This window comes from Anomalospiza imberbis, chromosome Z, assembly GCF_031753505.1.
Source record: "Anomalospiza imberbis isolate Cuckoo-Finch-1a 21T00152 chromosome Z, ASM3175350v1, whole genome shotgun sequence".
Lineage (NCBI taxonomy): Eukaryota > Metazoa > Chordata > Aves > Passeriformes > Viduidae > Anomalospiza > Anomalospiza imberbis.
The window spans coordinates 10,942,682-10,961,923 of record NC_089721.1 but is presented as its reverse complement, the minus strand read 5'-3'; positions in this window follow the sequence as shown (position 1 = coordinate 10,961,923).

Below are 19,242 nucleotides of genomic sequence, written 5' to 3'. Positions count from 1 at the left end.
CTGCTGTTTAGACAGTGTTTCCTCTATTTTGGTTTCTTCCCATTGCCTCTAGTCCTGTCACTGGGCACCACTAAGCAGGGCCTGCTTCCATCTTCTTTAGTCTGCCAGCCCCATGCCCCTGATATTTATGCACATTGATAACAACACCCTGAGTTTTCTCCACTCCAGGCTGGACAGTCCCAGCTCTTTCAGCTCCTCCTTGTATTCAGGCAATCCAATCCAATTGTCTTCATGGCCTTTCAGTGGACTCACTCCAGTATTGATGCCAATACTGAGCCCTGAGATCAAGTGACTGGCTTCCAGCTGGATTTGTGCCACTTAAGACATTATTTTGAGGCTGAAGTCCAGCCAGCTTTCCGTCCACCTTTGTCCACTTACCTGGTCTGTGCTTCATCAGTTTATCTATAAGGATGTCTCAAGGGGCTGTGTCAAAAGCAGTACTGAAATTGATAAAAACACCATCCACTACTTTCTTGCTGTTACCAAGCCATCCAGCTGTTTAGTGAACAGGGAAACATGCAAAATATGCAAACATATGTGGGACGATCGTAATTACAGCATACATTGATTTGACTAAAAGACTATACTGCTTGACTGCCGTTCTTTGCTAGAAAGGTGTAAAACACATAATTTGAGGATGAGTGATCATATCAGAAATTGAGAATATCAGTGCTCCTGAAACAAACCTTGAATAGTCACCACGGTGAAGACACAGTCAGATTCTAAGGGATTTGAGCACCTTTTGTAATTGTTTCTGGTAAATCAGATAGGTACTTGCATCCTTTTAAAAACTGGTGAGTCTGAGGTGTAAGCTTTAAAGGCATTTTTGTAATAACTGATTTTAATTCTCTAAAATATGTAAAAGTAATCTAGTAATTTAAAGTAATCTAAAATCTAATACAAAGTAGTTGTATTTGTTATCTTCAAATATATCCACTGAGTATTAGTCTTTCTCATCACCACAAGTAGTGTACTGCTTCTAAAATGCCCTAGCTTCAGATATTCTGTTGCTTCTCACCTTTTGATAAACAGGAGAGCATGAACTAGAATCTTTAACTACACATCTATTAAGAGTTGCGTTTTAAAAATTAATTTAGAATTTTGCTTCTGAGAGGCACTTATTTTTTTTCTGATAGTTAGCTGCATATTTTCTTACAAGTATTTTCCATTATCTTAGTTGTATTTGTTATAGTAGGAGATGGTTTTAAAAAAACACAGTTTGGAAGAAGACACTATAAACAATTGAATGCCTCACAATCAAGGTGAAAAGAGCAATGTGTCTGAAGTTTCCAGACACCAGCAAGTCATAACAAATTCTTTGTACTTGTCTCCATTCCCAGAACGCTGAAATGTCATTTTAGATAAATGAAACTGATATCAACAATGTTGCTTTTCTAAATAATTTTACGTCTTTTCTTCTGACATTAGAAATATGTAAAATCTAATGTTGTCTTCTGACCTGTCATCAGTTCAGAAGTTTTTATAATTTTCTAGTAGCATTCACTATTAAAACTTATTTCTTACTTTTTGCGGCACCTCTTCCATAATTTTCTTAATCTAATACTTAAGTGACGAGAAGAGAGGTTGAAATCTCAGTAGAAGCCGAAGGCTTAATGTGTTAAGTGTGCAGCACTTCCAAGGGGAGCCACTTGCATGAGTCATAGAGTAGCAGCACTTGGGAGCTTCCCTTTAACTCCTGCTGTATTTCTTCACTGTGACAATTTAATCCTTGCCATATAGCTAAGATTGCTACCAATTCTGTTAGAGAAATATGCTCCCCTATTTTATCCCATTAAAAGAAATCAGGCCAAGCAGATTGACGTCCTTTCCAATTTAGATACTCTGGCTAATTTGCTTGGAAATTTGCTTGCAGCAGAGAGATCATTTGGTCTGTTTTTATCCATATGTTTGACTGTGTGTCTTGGGTGTGATTGTTGCATATTTTCAACTTCTCACAGGCTAAATCATAGGCACCCTGTGTCTTAAATTCTCTTCACATATGGATGGGAGTCATCTGGAAAGACAAGTCACATCAGGGACACATGATCCCACATAAAAAATACAACTGCATCACTTGTGACTGTTTTGATTTCAACCCCAGAAGTATGATCCTTTGTTCATGGCAGCTTCATGATTCCATATTGTGTTGGAATTCTGTATACTTTTTGTTTTAAACCCCACTTCAATTGTAGTAAGTTTTCTATTTTTTAGCCTTCCTTTTAACTGTGAGGTGGCAAACCAGATTTCCTTAGTGTTGTCCCTGATTTAACAGTATTGACAATAGATAAGGGTCAGGCTTTCATCCTCAGTGAATAGTTTATTTGTAATTTTTAACATTGTTTTCAGTAGCCATCAGTGGCTTCAATACGTCCACTTCAAGGAAACTGAAAGGCTTTTGGATTGAACTTAGTAAAAGTTGTTTAAATTCATACCCATGGACCTTTTGTTAGATACAGGGTATAAGGTATCTATCAAAAGTATGTGTCTTCTTTTGCTACTATTTGCTTAAAATTTGTGCATAATACTTAGAACAGTCTTTCAATCCACTCTAGGCTTGCCTTGATCCAAGCAGCCAGGTCTTTTAGCACTAGACTGTGTATTTCTGCTTAGCAGGGCTTGTAATTGTGGTGTGTCGATGAAAACTTCTTAAGTTGTTGCTACTGACACAAATCTAATTTAAAATATTTCTCACCATTCCACTAGATTTGATTCCAAATGAAATGTATAGCTCCTTTTAACATGTTAGGCACCTTTGTGCAACACAGGGAATCATTACTGCCTACAAGTATATTCCACAGAGGAATGGTATCACCCCCCAAACACATACTTGGAGTATTATCCACTCAGCATTACTTGACATCCTGAATTGTTGCTTTAGTTATCACAGCCCACACTATCTTCTATAACCAAACTGGATTTTTGTCAAGAGGATATTATGTAGCTGTAGACTTGGCTTCTCTGCATTTTTGCAGAATAATGGATTATCTCTAGTTTGCAACAGTAGTGATGGTTGGGCCTGTGTTCTCCACCTTCAGCCCAGGTGGAAGGATTGTGCTGGAAGATGAAAGCTCTGTGGCAAAGTAGGTTTGAAACCTATGAATCCTCTCTGAATTCGATATTCTACGTCTACCAGCTGTTGTAAAGTGTAGTTATACCTGCAGTTACTTTTTCCATTAAAAAGGTGTCTGGAAGATCTGGTATTCTTAGCCTGACTTCTGGCAATTGGAAAAATTAATCTGACAGGTTTGACAGCTTAGTTCATCCGTCTATAAGGGTACAGGGTGAATTTTGATTTTGAAAATGTCTTTTTGGAATATTTTTGCCTAATTAATATTTTTAAAGGTGGATGTAAAATTAGTTACAATACATTTGGGCCAGATTCAAATGTTCCTACGAAACAGTTTCTGAGCTCTGTGTGGCTTCAGAAGGATGACCACTACATTCCATAAATACGAAAACATCACAAAACAGCAAAAAAATCAAGGTAGAAAGTGGCCGAAACAATATGAAATGTTACATTTTTCTTCGAATCTTCATGTAAAAATGCTTGATCAGAATAAAAAGGAATTAATAATTGACACAGTGCATAGTAAAGCATACTGAAATAATTACCTTCATATTATCCTAGGTCAGTCCAAATGCCCATCTAGCCCAGAATCCTGTCCTTGCCAATGGCCAAAAACAGCTGCACAGGGGAAGAGATTGCAAGCAATACAGGAATATATGGGTGCTTTCCTTGATCTGCCCCTTCTAGCCTGAGGAAATATTGTGGGGTTTTTGTTTAGAAGCTTTTACTTGCAGGTATTTTGTTGTATTATTTTGCCTAGTTGATTTTTAGTTTACATTTATAGTATTTATTTTCAGAGAACCCTGTGAAAGTTTCATAATTTAATTATTTGCTGTGTGGAATACAGTCCTGCCTGAACCACCCCTGGCACAGCTCTGGATCATTCCCAAGCATTCTGTCACTGGATAATAAGGAGAAGAGCTCAGTATGTCCCTGTCCTCTCCCTCAGGAAGCTGCAGAGAGCAATGAGGTCACTCCTCAGCCTCCTTTTCTTTAACCTGGCAAGCCAAAGTCCTCACCTGCTCCTCACAGGACATTCCTTTCAGGCTTTCTCTCCAGCTTTGTTGCCCTCCTCAGGATGCATTCAAGGACTTTCACATCAACACTTCACACACAAGGCTGAGCCCAGTGGGACCATCCCCTCTCTGGGCCCGCTGTGCCGTGCTCGGTGCTCTGGGATGGGGTTTGTTGGGATGGGGTTTGTCCTTGGGGCTGCCCGGGCACTGCTGACCCACCCTGAGCCCAGCACCAGCCAGCCCCATACCCTCTCTGCAGGGTGAACAGGCACCAGCCAGACGTAGCCCCATTCACTACAGCACTTGGAGCCCTGCTGTCCATTCACTTTCGTTACAAATGTCTTGGTTTCACAGATTTTACATATTGGTGTCAGGTTATTGTTAAACGTGGTGTTGTGTGTTTAACGTCAGAAACACATATTTGTCATGCTAGGACATCCCTAAGTTTTGACTAATCTCAGAGTTTTCCTTCTGCTATAGTTCTACTGCAGGTACTTGTGGAAGACTCAATGACAGAAAGCTAACACTCTGCTTGGGCATCCTCTGCCTAAGTTTTTCCTGAGCGAGCAGCTGCAGAGCTTCATCACTGCTCATGGAATTAACTGCATTTTGTCTCTTTTCTCTCAAATCCCTTAAAATACTGACTACCACAACACTTTATGGCAAGAAATGCTTGTGTTATGTTTAAAAACTACTTTCCCTAAAGATTATCAGTTCTTCTGATGGGTAATTTCATTGATGCCCTCTAGTGTTCAAAGTGACATAAATATTTAATAAGCATTTTCTTGAATCAGGTAATACAGACGGCCCTGCCAGAGGGGGTGACTTACTGGACCTGTCAGTCAGCAACCCCTGGGAGTTAATCAGTGACATGATTGGAGGCAGTGTGGGCTGCAGTGTTCATGCATTGGTGAAGTTCACAGTCCTGAAGGACAAGAGTCGGGAGAAGATTGAAGTGAGGACACTAAATTTTAAGAAAGCAAACTTCAAGCTGTTCAAGGACTTTGACAGTGGTGGCCCCTGGGAAATTGCTTTTAGAGACAAGGAGGGAGGAACAGACCTGGCAGATCTTTGAGGATGTGTTCCATGGAGCACCAGAGCTCTTGTTCCCCATGAGTAAGAAATCAGGAAAAGGCTGATTGAGTACTTAAACTAAAGGGCAAGAAGGAAGTGCACAGGCAGTGGAAACAGGGGTGGGTATCCTGGGAAGAGTATGGGGACACTACCCAGTTGTGTAGGAATGGGCTCAGGATAGACAAGAATTGAGTCAGGTAAAGTCCCAGGTGACTAGGAAAGAGGAAACATTGTACCCATCTTTAAAAAGGGAAGAAAGGAGGGCCCCTGGAAATTACCTAGCCTCACCTTTGTGCCTGGGAAGATAATGGAATAGACTGTCCTGAAGACTGTGCTGAGGCACTTGGAGGACAAGGAGATGATTTGGAACAACCAGAAGAGCTTCACCAAGGATAAGTCCTGCCTGACCAGCCCAGTGACCTTCCGTGCTGGAATGACTACATCAGTGGACAAGGGAAGGACTACAGATGTGTTTTATCTGGACTTTTGTGAAGCCTCTACATGATCCCCCACAACATTCTTCTCTCTAAATTGGAGAGATGTGGGTTTGATGGGTGGACTGTTCAGTGGACAAGGAATTCATTGGATGGCCATATCCAGAGGTTAGTGGTGAATGGCTCAGAATCCTGAAGGATATCTGTGCCAAACGGTGTCCCTCAGGGGTCTGTACTGGGGCCAGAGTTATTTAACATTTACCTTATTGGCATAGATGACACCAAGCTGAGGTGGTTTGACACACCTGAAGACAGGATGCCATCCAGAAATACCTGGACAAGCTGGAGGAATGGGCCTATGGGAATCTCACGAGGTTTAACATGGCCAAGTGCTGGTGCTGCACCTGGGCTGGGACAAGCCCTGTTACCAGCACAGGCTGGGCATGACCAGACCCAGAGCAGCCCTGCCCAGAAGGGCTTGGGGTGCTGTGGGTGAGAGGCTGCACATGGCCCGGCCATGGCACTCACAGCCCAGAGAGCCAAACGTGTCCTGGCTGCATCCAGAGCCCCGTGGGCAGCAGGGCAGGGAGGGGATTCTGCCCCTCTGCTCTGCTCTGCTGAGACCCACCTGGAGCACTGCATCCAGCCCTGGGCTCCCAGCACAGGAGGGACAGGGACCTGCTGGAGTGAAACCAGAGCAGAGAGACAAGATTATCAGAGCACCTCTCCTATGAGGAAAGGCTAAAATAGTTGTGGTGGATCAGCCTTAACAGGAGAAGGCTACAGGCACACCGGGCCTTTCAGTTTTTTTAAACGGGCCTACAAGAAAGATGGGGACAGATCTCTTAGCAGTGTTTGTTGCAATAGGACAAAGGGTAATGGCTTTAGACTACAATAGGGTAGATTAAGACTAGATGTAAGGAAGAAATTTTTTACAGTGAAGGTGGGGAGACACTGGAATAGGTTTCCTGAAAACATGGTGGATGCCCCATCCTTGGAAACATTCAAAACCAAGTTGGACAGGGCTCTGATCTAATTGAAGATGTCTGTGCTCATTAGGTCATATATTAGCTAGGTATGACCTACAGAAAACCCCTCCCCATTGTCCGCCAAGTCATTAGCTGGGCATAAACACACCCAGCCTCTTCAAGATTTTCAGATCAAACCCAAAGAAATCTGTATTTCTGATCACTTGTCATTTGCTATAGGCAAAATATTTTAATTATTTTTGGGAGGTGGTTTTTTTTGTTTTGTTTTTTTTTTTAAGGTATATGTTTAAATATTTGTTCCAAGTGATGGGGGTGATTCCAAGTGATGGGGGCTCCTCATGAAATCTAAATTTTCGTCTAGTCACAAGATCACAGAATCATAGAATAGTTTAGGCTGGAAGGGATCTTTGAACATCATCTAGGTCCAGTCACCCTGACATGGGCAGGGACATATTTCCCCAGATCAGATTGCTCAAATCTCCATCCAATCTGGCCTTGAACACTTCCAGGGTATCCACTAAGGTCCCTTCCAACACAAACTACTGTATGATTCTTGATTTTGTTTTCTATTTACTCTCAGTCAAATAATGATTTTGAGTCACCTCTGATATATTTCTTTTTTAAGATGAAAAGTCTTTCTTTGCTCAGGTTCTTTTCATGTGAAAGCCATATCTCTTTGTCATTAATTTCTTTATACCTTTTCTGTTTCCAGCATATTCAGTTTGGCACTGAGAATGGAACTGTGATCAGAAATAAGGATTCATCAGCAAGATGGATTTATAAGGAAGTTTAACCATCTATTTTTCTTTTTTCCTTTCATCATAATTCACAGGGTTGTGTTATGTTTTGATTCCCGCTTACAGATAACTATTCACCGTGACTGAAGTTTTATTACTTATGCCAAAAACTTAGTTAAGTCCATATTTGTACGTTTACGTAGTGACTTTTTTTTATTCTGCTAACCCATTCCTATCTTGTGTTTGCCTTTTCAATGCACAAGCACTGAGTATTTTTGCAGTTCCTTTGCAGCTAGCTTTAATCATGACCATTAAAAATAGTAATGCTCCACACTCTGCTACTTCACTGTACAAGGCCTTTTCCAATTCATTGACCAATAAATTGAACACCTTGGGTTCCAGTACTGAGCTTCCTTTGACTTTCTAGGTAACTTCTCTCCAAGTATTCCTAACTTACCTCTTGTATCCTCTAACCAACTACTAGTTTAGAAGCACAGGAACTCCTCTTTTACAGACAGAAGAACAGGTTTTGTCATTACACTTTCCCCCATACCCATAATTATGTCTTGTCTTTACAGAATTTTAGAAAACACAGTGTTACATTCAAAAATAAAAACAGTGACTGAGTGAATGGGTGACAAAGATTGGCGAATACTACAGAGAGTGCAATGTGTCAGTATGAGAAAACAGTAGAGGAGGCTGGTATGACCCTGCAGTTTTTCCTCAGGAAAATGTCCCACAGATTTTAGTGGACCAGTATTCATTGTGACCCCAAAACACTCAGGAGGACCAAAACCAAAAACTGGTCTGAAAACTGGATGGGAAAATATCGTGACACAGCATTCTAAAGTGTTTATGAAGAGACCACACTCCCAGCCCCCCTTGCCATGGGTAAGGCTCATACCTCTGCCAATAAAGCACGCAGTGGAAATTTCCACTGCAAGTTACAGCATATTTCCACCCTTTAACCCTACTCACATTGAAGTTTTGCAATTCTTTATGGTAGTTGAAAAGATAACCAATCTGCCTTTTTTCTAACCTAACCTAATCTAATCTTTCTTGTTTAATTAAAAAAAATGCATTTATACAGTTCTAGTGAGAAATATGAGGATGTAATAATTTGAATGATGAGCAGACACGTTACCAAAATCATAGATATTTGTTTTAAAATAAAATAATTTCATATAGGTCAGCCTATTTGTAGATCAAAGTGGTAGTTATGTGTTTGTCAAATATCAGCATTTTTGTTTTAACAGTACATAGTTGTTAATATCTAACAAATTCTTTGTTTTATTCACAGCAAATTGTTTTTATCCTGAGCATACTGATTAGCAGGATGCTTTAGCAAGAGAAGATATCTCCTTTGCTGTTTGATGGGCCGAGGTCTTTAACCTGTACAACTCAGTATTGCCACCAAAAATATATGCCCATAAGCCTAAATTTACATTTGTGAACCACTCAATAAGGTCATGTTCTTATCCTAAAAGGATTAGTATTTAAAGCAGATAGAATTAAAAGAATGTAGGAGGTGGGCAGAGAATTGGCAGGGAGCAATAACCAGTAAAAGGGTAGGAAGCATATCCAGGAAAATATTTTCTAAGGCAAAATTTTGAGAAATAAGGGAACAAAAGATCTAGAAACAAGAATGGTAAGAAAAACAATGTCTTGGAGCTAAGCGTGAAGAAAAAAAAATATATGGCTTGGGCATATGAGACAAGGGAAAAGGAAAGACCGCTTGTTTTCAAGATACAATGGAGACATGGTAACATTTTCTAAGATTCCTTCACCTTTGTGTTTTTTCCCCATTCTTCTAGGACAACTCCTGGACAAGCTACACATGCCTCCACACCATCCTGAAAGTCTTTCATATCATGGTTTTCACTGTTACTTCTGACTGCAATTCTTTTGCTGCCTTCCTCCACTGTGCTGCACAAACACAAATCAGTATGGGAGGAAGGAGAAAGTGGCAAGGATGGTCATACAGGGCCTTAATGCTCCCAGACATGCGCCCTTTTTCCTGGCAGTCTTAGATAGCAGGATTAGTTTTGCTCAGATCTGAAGTTTGAAAACTTCACAAAGATTTGCAAGCTGTCCACTCCTCTGACATCTTCATTTTATCTGAACACTTGTGATAGTATTGTATTTCTGCCCAGTGTTATGAATCCAGTGCTTTTTAGTTGAAAAGATCTGCTTTTTCTTGAAATGTGATCTCAGTTTTAGGTGAACTTTGTAAGCCTTCTTCACTTCAGCTTTTTCATCTTTGTGCAGACTGGGAGATTTATATTTCTCCTGCCTTGTCTCATGTATTTAAGCTGTTTATTGCTACTTCTACTTGTTTAACACCCATTTTTCATAACATTCTCAGTTGTGTATCTTGATATCAAGCCTCATTACCTACTGCAACATCATTTGCTTGAAGATCCCTTAAAGATGCTGACATGGAAAGCCATGTTCCAGTCCCTTTATTTGACCATGGTCTTCCTATATGAGCAAGCTTTGCACCTGCCTTGTCATCAGATTAAAGTGTCTTGCTCACAATTTCTTACAATTCTTCTTTCTTATTTTTTTCCTAACATGAAGGGATTTTCCTATTTTCCCATGTTAGGAACAACTTTAGGACACAAGGAATTGACTGAATATTTAAATCTCAAATCTTGCTCCCATTGCTTACCAGTCCTCTAAATTGTGTAATCTACAGGCTTTAGCAATGATAATTTTACCTTTCTTCCAGGTAACTGGCTGAGATAACTCTGAGTACAGAGTCAGCTGTCATACACAAGGATGAGAAAGGGTTCTCTGATCTTGGCATCACAGTCAAAAAAAAGTAATTTGTGTTGTCAGGCTTTATTTTCATTATGTTTATATTGACAAACACTTTCAGTACCATCTAAAAGTTCTGTACTAATTAATACATATTATGATAGATTTTATAAGAATCAGTTTCAAGTGGATAAATAAGCAATTATCTGAACTGCCTGTCTTTTAAATGCATGTGAAGCATTAGTTTTCTTTCTGGAAACTTTTTCATTCTGGAACTTTTTCAGTGCTCCAACAGTTACTGAAAATCAACAGTTAAGGTTCACATAATGCTGAACTTTCTAAAACTTGTTAAAACTTTAAATGCAAATTACACTGACCTGCAGACTTCTCCCCTGCTTCATTTGTATGATATCCTTTCTTAGTTTTTGCATGGAAATCGTGCCATTATATCTCTGTAATAAAATATTAAGCTGTGTTTTATTCTTCTGCTGATACAGTTCAGAAATAATAACAAATGCTGCCTTTTAATAACATTTTACTATATCTGTGTAGCTGTGGCATTTCTATAATATTAAGAATCTATTAATTGTTCCTAATATATGAAAAATCTCATTATTATCCCTATCCCTACAGACCCTAGATTTCTCTGTTGGAATGTTGATTACTTTATCAGTTATCAAAAGTTTCCAGATTTTAGTTTATTTTCTTGCTGACAGTTTCCTTCTCCTTCCATTTGAGTATATATTTTTGTATATAAATACAGATATACAGATCATTGCTGCTGCCGCATTTATCCAAAAATTGGAGTTTTTTTCCAAATTTTTCATGTTATCCTTAAAATGCTATTACCATTCACACTTTTGTTCCAGGCAGCTGATTCACTGATTTTTGGCAACATAAAATTAGATTTTCAAAAAGCTGATAGATATGCATATTTGTGACTACAGTTTTCTTCTGTTTGACTTCATAATCTGCTGAAATTAGAGTTCCTTGCCACTAAAGTGGTTCAGTTGTCTTTGAAGTTAAAAATCTTTAATTGATAATTACTGTTGCTGCTATTCTATTAGTGGTACTTAAAAATCTGTTCACACTATGAGTGGGTATAGTCCATTACCTGCATTTAGATTTTGTGCCATTATTGGTTTGTTTCTCAGACGGAGTGACTTGTGATAACGCAGCTTTCTAGCCTGCACATGATGACCTGGTTCTTTACGGTGTCATGTCATGCTCTCCAGTGTGATAGGTACCCAGACCCACACAGTATGTTGCTTTATTTATCTTTTAGGACATTGATTTGTAAGCATTCAAGAGCTCTGTTTCTAACTTCCCAGTGACTTGTGAAAAAACAATGTCATTTTGATGTTGGCTGAGACTCTCCTTTCACATATTGCCCACTCAGTTCTTCCCAAGTGGTTGAGACTGAGTGTGAAGTGGAAAGTTACAGGTATGCCTGAGAGTAAACCTTCCAAATTACTGGCTGAGGTCAGGCAAACTGTGAGCAGTATCTTAACAGTTCTTTCAAATGACAGCAAACAAAGCTTCAGACCTTGTAAAATATTTAAAGCTGTGTGAAACTCAGCAATTTTTGCTGGCAAGGGTTCTGACTTTGGTCTGGCTGCAGTTTGAATAAAGTTTGCATACACTGAGAATTCAAACAAAAATGCAACAGGAAACTCACCTAATTGTATCACGGTTTTGATAAAAACCTAAAAGCAAATAATTCTGATGATTGTCACTAAAATCTGATTATGGTATAAAAGTTATTCATACTTAGGTCCAGGTTTATTGGAAAGCTTATAGTTGCATTTTCCCAGTCACAGATGTAAGGCCAAAATTCAAGTTGTATGGAAAACAGATGAATGCTACTGAATTATATTAATATAGAAAAATTAACAGCTCTGAAAATATTGTTGTCATTTCCTCTGAAAACTGGGATTCCATGATCACACTTGTAATACAATTATGGAGATTCTTCCATCTCATATCAGCTCTTAGCTTGATCTGTAGGAAAAAAAATCATGTCATAAAATCATTCTAGAAGTACATTCATCTGACCTCGAAAAGGGATAGAGAAAGGAATACCAGCTTCCTCTAACTCAGTACAACAGCTTTAAACTGGTGAAGAGGTAAAATTGAACTATCTCTTCTGATTTCAGTCCAGAGAGTTTCATTCATTGCAGTGAGTGTGGAGCATTTTAAGATCACTAAATACAGTAATCTTACAAACAAAATTAATTTAAGCTTTTTGTCAGTTCTTAGAGCAGTACAGGGCTCTTTGTCATGTGCTTTCTTACATTCTCAAGCACAAATTTACATCTGATAGAGATGAAATAAAGTGGAAAAGTGGAGGCACATACTGTATACAGCTTCTTTCTACACATACTAAAACACATTTCATTGAGCCAGGTTTCTTAGGCCTCAGCAAACCAGAGCCTTAAAAGAGCTGTGTGGTTCAGAATGCTAGAATATAATCATTATCACCTTCATAATGACAGGTGTAGAAGCAATCTAGAATACCTGTGCTGCCAGCTCCAGCTGGTGTTACAGACAAAATTTGTTTCAGTGAGAGCATAGTCATAGAATCATAGAATGGCTTGGTTTGGAGGGTACCTTAAAGATTACCCTTTTCCAACCCCCTGCCATGGGCAGGGACACCTTCTAGTACACCAGGCTGCTCAAAGCCCCATCCACCTGGCCTTGAACACTCCCAGGGATGAGGCATCCCCAGCTTCCCTGAGCACCCCTTTCAGAGCCTCACCACCCTCACACTCAAGAACTTCTTCCTAATATCAAAGCTAAACTTGTCCTTTTTCAGTTTAAGGACATTCCCCCTTCCCCTATCACTACCTGCCCCTGTAAAAAGTTCCTCTCCATCTTTCCTATAGGCCCCCTGTGAGTACTGAAAAGCAGCTGTAAGAAAGAACAGGATGTGGCTGCACAAGGGGCCATACACACCAAGGGCACCATTTTTTGGGACAAAAGTCCTTGTCCTGGCTCCTGGAGATATGCAGCACAACCCAGCACAGCAGGAAGTGGGTATGGACTGTAGGGGGGATCAAAACCACCCAAGTTCCCCAAAGCCTCTGACCCATTTCCAGAAAGGTCTGAAAGAATGAACAGCACATGAGAACTGATTTGCATAGGAAGAGAGAAATTTATCTCCATGGTGGGAAAAGCTTCTCTGTAAAAAAGTACCCCACCAATCTGGGTCACAGGACACCTCATCAGCTGCATCAGCTCTGGAGCCAGGATTGGCAATCTCTCTCCTTCTCCCATTCTGCCTTCTCTTTAACCCATCTGTCTTTCTTCCCCTCTTTAATCCATTTCTCTCTCTCTCTTTCCTTTCACCCTACCCTTTTGTTCAAAACCCGCCTCTGTGTGCTTGGACAAGATCAGGGACTGATTTATACCAATGCCCATGCCCAGTGTGTAATTTACTAATAAAGCTCTGCAAGCTTTTGCAGAACCTCTGACTTCCTTTCTACCACCAGCACTGATGCTCCCCTTCCTCTTGAGTGTGAGATGCCACAGATGGATGTCACTGTATTTAAATGGATATATTAAAATTGTATAGAATTCATGGCATCATACTGGTATGTTTATATTGAGAGACTGAAAGTCTTAGACAAAAAACTGCAAAAGTGGCAGAAATATAAATATAATTTATAAATAGATATCATGACATTCAATAAAGTAAAACTTCCTTTTTGCACAGGAATTTTAAAAGGTCCTTCTCAACATGCCTATTAAAACTAGATACGAGCAAAATTTGTCTTGTGAATATTGGCCACATGTTACCTGCTTTTCTCCTTTCTGAGCTTTAAAGGAAAAAGGCACCAAAGAATTGGTTTTTATACAAAGCTGTTTTGAGACTTCTCTGTTTATCACTCTGGAAGGATGTCCCCGTCTCAATAAATGTGTAATTGATGTTTGCCAGGTTCTTCATGCTTCTGTTATAATTTCCCCATGGGTGTGTGCTCAGTTGTGCCTTCTCACTCCTTCCATCCATAGTTCAGGAGTTCTAGGACCCACAATTGCATCTTGAAATTTTTTGTTGCTCCTACTGTTGCTGTCTTGCCTGCTCCTCAGTGACTGAGGGTTTCCTGTACACTTCTTTTACTCCTTTCCACACTTTCAGTCTACTAAAACTACTCTTCCCCCCATTTAGAGTGTTAAGTCCCTTTTCCTCACTTTTCCTGGTGTTGGTGCACAGTTTGTTTTCCATCCAACTTTAGCTGAAGTAAGCTGTGTTTTAGACTGAAAGCTGACCTTCTGCTCATTTGTGAATGTGGGTAAGTACAGCTGTTATCTCTCCAAGCAGCTAAGCTGTGTATTCCTCACACAGGTCTGGGAATAAAGAAGCTGACTTTAATCTAAGCAGGGAAGAAACTGATTAAATGTTCTTTCAGTCAGAGTGGGACCTTTAGTCAAATCTGCAATAACAACTGGCTATAGAGCTGCTGTTTTAAATTGTGTAGACAAAATTACTCCACAGCGATCATTGGTGCCATTAGGGTGTTTTGAAATTTGGGGAAAGAACATGCTGTACAAAAAGAAAACCTAATGTCCATATTTCTGACAGCAGGCAGAGCTGAAGTTGAAAGTTCTAACAGTGTATTGGAAGTGGACAAACCTCTTTTCAATTCAACCTTTCAATTGCCAGATTGAAGATGATGAGCTTATAAAGGAAACAATTCACTAACAATCAAAGTCTGGGCAGTTAGGTTTTTTCATATGGGCTAAAACTGATTACTGGAAACATGTTTTTGATAATAGATTTTCCTTTATGTTCTGATTTGTACATTTTGGCCTTGAACAATTAGACATAACATTACTTTAACCTGAGTCAAGAATACTAAACCAAGATGCTAAAAATGTGCATGAAACACAGCAAAGAATTAAAATTAATCTCAAAACTGTTGTAGACTCTGAAGTTAATGTATTTGAAGCCTTGTAGAAGCATTACATGTCTACAATTGGCTACATTATGCATATAGGGGACAGGAACCAGGAGTCATGTTGTCCCAGAAACATCATCTGATCTGGAAGAAAGCCCTAAAGATTGGAATCCCCCAGGGCCTGAGGTTCTCAGGCAGGTTTTGACCCATTACTTGTGATCTTAAGGAATGGTACAGCCAAACAGGACTGAACCACAGGTAGCATGCTCCTCCACAGCAAACACTGTCTTCAAGAGTGAGTACTTGACAGTGGCAGCCAAAATATTCATGTGAAGTTTTTTAAAATTTCCTTTAAAATGGATCTAATTAAAGACCAGAAAGGAAATATCCAAGCTAATAAACACAACTTCGGAATTTTAAATGTCAAATACAACCGGCTGTAGAAGATCAAAATAATCAAGTTAACCACATTGTAGCATTAGATTTTTAGCAAGTTGAATTTTTAAATTTTTTTAAATTAAATTTTCTACATTAATTTATATGTTAAATGTAAATTTTCCTCAATTTTAAATTCTTCCCTGTTTAAGGGTATGTAATGCTGTGTTCTTGCTTCTTAGTATCTTTTACTTTCAAATCCCCCCGAAAGAACTTAGGTAAATTGAAGCAGTGGAGTAAAAAGCCTTAAAAAGTTTCAAAGTAAAATCATAATTCTGAAGACTCAAAGTGGGAAAAAATGCACTTAACAGTTACACATAAAGAAGATATAGAGAATAAGTATGCACGTGTATTATGACTTTTGAACTTTCTATATATAGGAATTTAGCTATCTATTATAATAAACGAGAAGCTCAGTTTTTAGATGGTTAAAAGGATGTGACCTCAGTAATTTGTGGAAAAATTCTCCTAGCAATATGCAGAATGTGTGAGGTATGAAAACTAAAAAATAAAGCTGGCTCAAAAAAGCTTGCAAACTATTACTGTCTATCTTGGTCACTGTGGCAGAATATAAGTACTCCAAAGAAACTTTGATTGAAAAATTTCAACTAATATTGGGGATTTGACAGAAAGAAATTAGATTTCTATCCAGTCACTTGGAAGGAGTGATCTCATGGTTTGTCATTTTATGCTTCTTAATTAGTTAGAATTACTAACCTCCTCTCCATAAATCTTTATCCTTTAAATTGCTGTTAACAACAACCCTGTTACAACTTAGTCACAAGTGTCAGCAGAAAATTAAGTGACTCCTCAACCCTTTCAAGGATGAACTTTGTAAGTTAAATTGATGAGGCATCCTGAAATCATAAGGTCAGTTACTGTATATAATACTATATTTTGGCTTTACACATCAGCTATATTGGAGCTGTAAGTCAGCAAAGAACTTGAGCCTATGCTTAGGTCCTGTTGAAATAAATGGGATTTAAGTCTGAGCTCATGCTATGTATATAGATATATATGCACTGAAAAGCTTTGTTACATAGGAGTGATTTGTTAAACCAGAACTAAATCAGCATTTTGTTCTTACATTTTCCAAGTCTTTATTTAACTTAAACTTTTTTCTGACTTGAATTTTACAAATTATTTTTAGGATGGCAGTCTGCTGGCAATAACAATCTGATGTCTTTATTGCACTGAATAATATCTTACCAGTATTATTTATTTCATGTATTTAAGATGAAGAATTAAAAGTCAGGCTAGACTGGAAATACTTTAGTATTATTTAAGATTGCTGTATATTCATCCAAATTAATTGTATGACTGACATTCTAAAAAAACCACCGTGTATAGCCTATGAAAAATGGCATGTAGTGCCTCTGTTGCATGCAGAGTAAAAATATATATTGTCCATTAGAAAAAAAACAGGCATGCTTGTAAAAGTGTAAATATATGGCAAATCATATTCAGTAATTTAGTAATGCAGATTACTTCCATCTTTCATTTTGTGATCTGCATTCAGAATGCATTTTATGTGAACTTATGTATTTGACTGTGAGAGGGGGAATAAGTCTCAAATATTTACACTTACAGGATGTCCTGTGTTTAGTATTATATGTGTGAGAAAGTTTTCTGATTCTGTAAGCTCTAAACTTGAATTTTAAGAAAGAGAAAACAGTCTCAGTAAATGAGAAAAATCTTTTAATTCCCCAATGAGATTATAGCTTTAATTAGTAGTATTAGAATTGACATTTGTAACACATCAAACTACATATTTGCATTAGCTTCTATAAATAAAATATTTTCATCAACTTTACATTTGAATGCATGGCAGATGTGCTGATTATTCTGCACTTTTCTGGAAAACACTTAGAAACTTGATATGCAGGCAAAATATGCATGGAGACAAGTAAATTGCCAATTGTAACTTTTTTGGCCAGCAGCTTCCTTAGTCAAGCAAATCAACTACCATTCTATCAGCACTAAAATCAGACAGCTTGAGACTCTGCTACCATTCTAAAACTTTCCCTTAGCAAAGACACTGTAGTGGAAAATCCCCAGCTCAGAGGTGGGGATAGAGAAAATGTAATCATTTACTTGTCACTATGTGTGCCTGTAGCCAGGACCAGCTTTCCAGGTTTTCCAGCCCCCAATTACGGGGCTCAAGTGTGGAGAAGGATCAGAAATACATTAAATAGATTAGAAATGAGACTTTTTTTCTCATTAAAAACACATTGCTACAGCACAAGTACACTGTAACCCTCAACAAATAAGGTTTCTTAAGTTTGTTGCAAGCAGGGGAATAATGATGTTATTCTGATGGAGCATTTGGGCCCCCTGAAATAGCTGAGACAGAAAGAAAAGATTTTTGGACAAACATCACAGGATAAGGTCAGGGCTTATATCTGAGGTGCTTTACTGTGACAACGTAGCCTAAACACTTGAATGATCAATATGCCATATAGCTCCCTGTTCCCAAGCATGTACTTTCCCCCTGCTGATGGTCTGTTAGTCTCTATGTTCTACTAAAATGAAGGTAACAGCAAACAAAAGGGGATCCTGGAGAGAAATCTTTTCATATTAAGGTCTCCATTCCTTCCAGTATTGAATCCCAATATGTTTTCTCTTGAGTGACATTTTGCTTCACTCAGTTTATTTTTATAACAGAGTTCATTTGACTCATAATGTGAGTGTTTTTCCTGCTTTAAATCTATTCACTCAGAAGCCCCAGCTTTTTTTTTTCAGCTCAGGCTGGCTGTTTACTCTGGAGTGAACCAGTCTATGGCTCAAACCAGCACAACCCACCTGCAGCTAACACAGCTTTTCTGAGGAAGAGTTACTCCTTCAATTGAGCACTGCCAAACCTTCATCAATAAAGACACCAGGCATCCTCCATGACTCTCTAGGCAGAGTTGTGGTGGATGATTTTTATGGTGACAAAAACTCAGGGGGTATTTTCTAGGTGGATAACTCCTACACATCGTGGTAGTACCAACACAGACAGAGTAACCCAAGGGTTCTGACAACAGTCACAGCCAAACTCAGATCTGTCAGCTCAAGTGATCGGAATTACATGTCTACCACTCTACTGGACCACCAGAAGTCACTTTCTCAATAGCAGGAATTTTGTTTGTTGCTGAATGAAACTGTTTTATTTGTTTCTTAGCTGCCCCAGTCCATGGGCCACTGCATTAAAACCAGCTATCACTGACTCAGTTCTGCATTAATATGAGATCTCTAGAACATAGTTGCCATGTTCAAATACCAATTGGGGGCTTCTTGCACAAGAACTGGGTTGCTAGAAGGGGGTGTTAAGCATAGCTGGCAAATCCCTCTGCTGCTGTCTGCAGCACACCTGAAGTAAACCCATCACTGATTTTAATTTGTTGTAGAGCACTATACTGACATCAAGCCAGGCTGTTCCTGAAACAGCTGTTCTATGAACAGCTCAGCCAGCACTGTATGTGGAATGGGCCAAAGTGAGAATGGAGATAAACTTTGTCAACTGTTTTTTTTCATTGATTTGGGTAGATGAGTTAAAATGAGAAGATGATCTCACTCTTTTAATCCCCCTCAAAAAGACAGACATAGTGATTGTGTCTGTGATTGACCTTTCCAAGATATGGCCCCTTTTAGCTGCACAAATTTGTGGACCTGATTGCAATGCTGGAGATGATGCAAGAGCTAAAGAACTGCTGGATTTCCCCTGGTGGCATTTCAAGTTTTGTACACACATGAGTATTTAGGATAAAGCCATTGGAAAATCAGTCATTAAGTTGGCACTGAGTTTTCCAGCTGAACCTGTCCCCATTACATGTTACACAGGTGCATTATG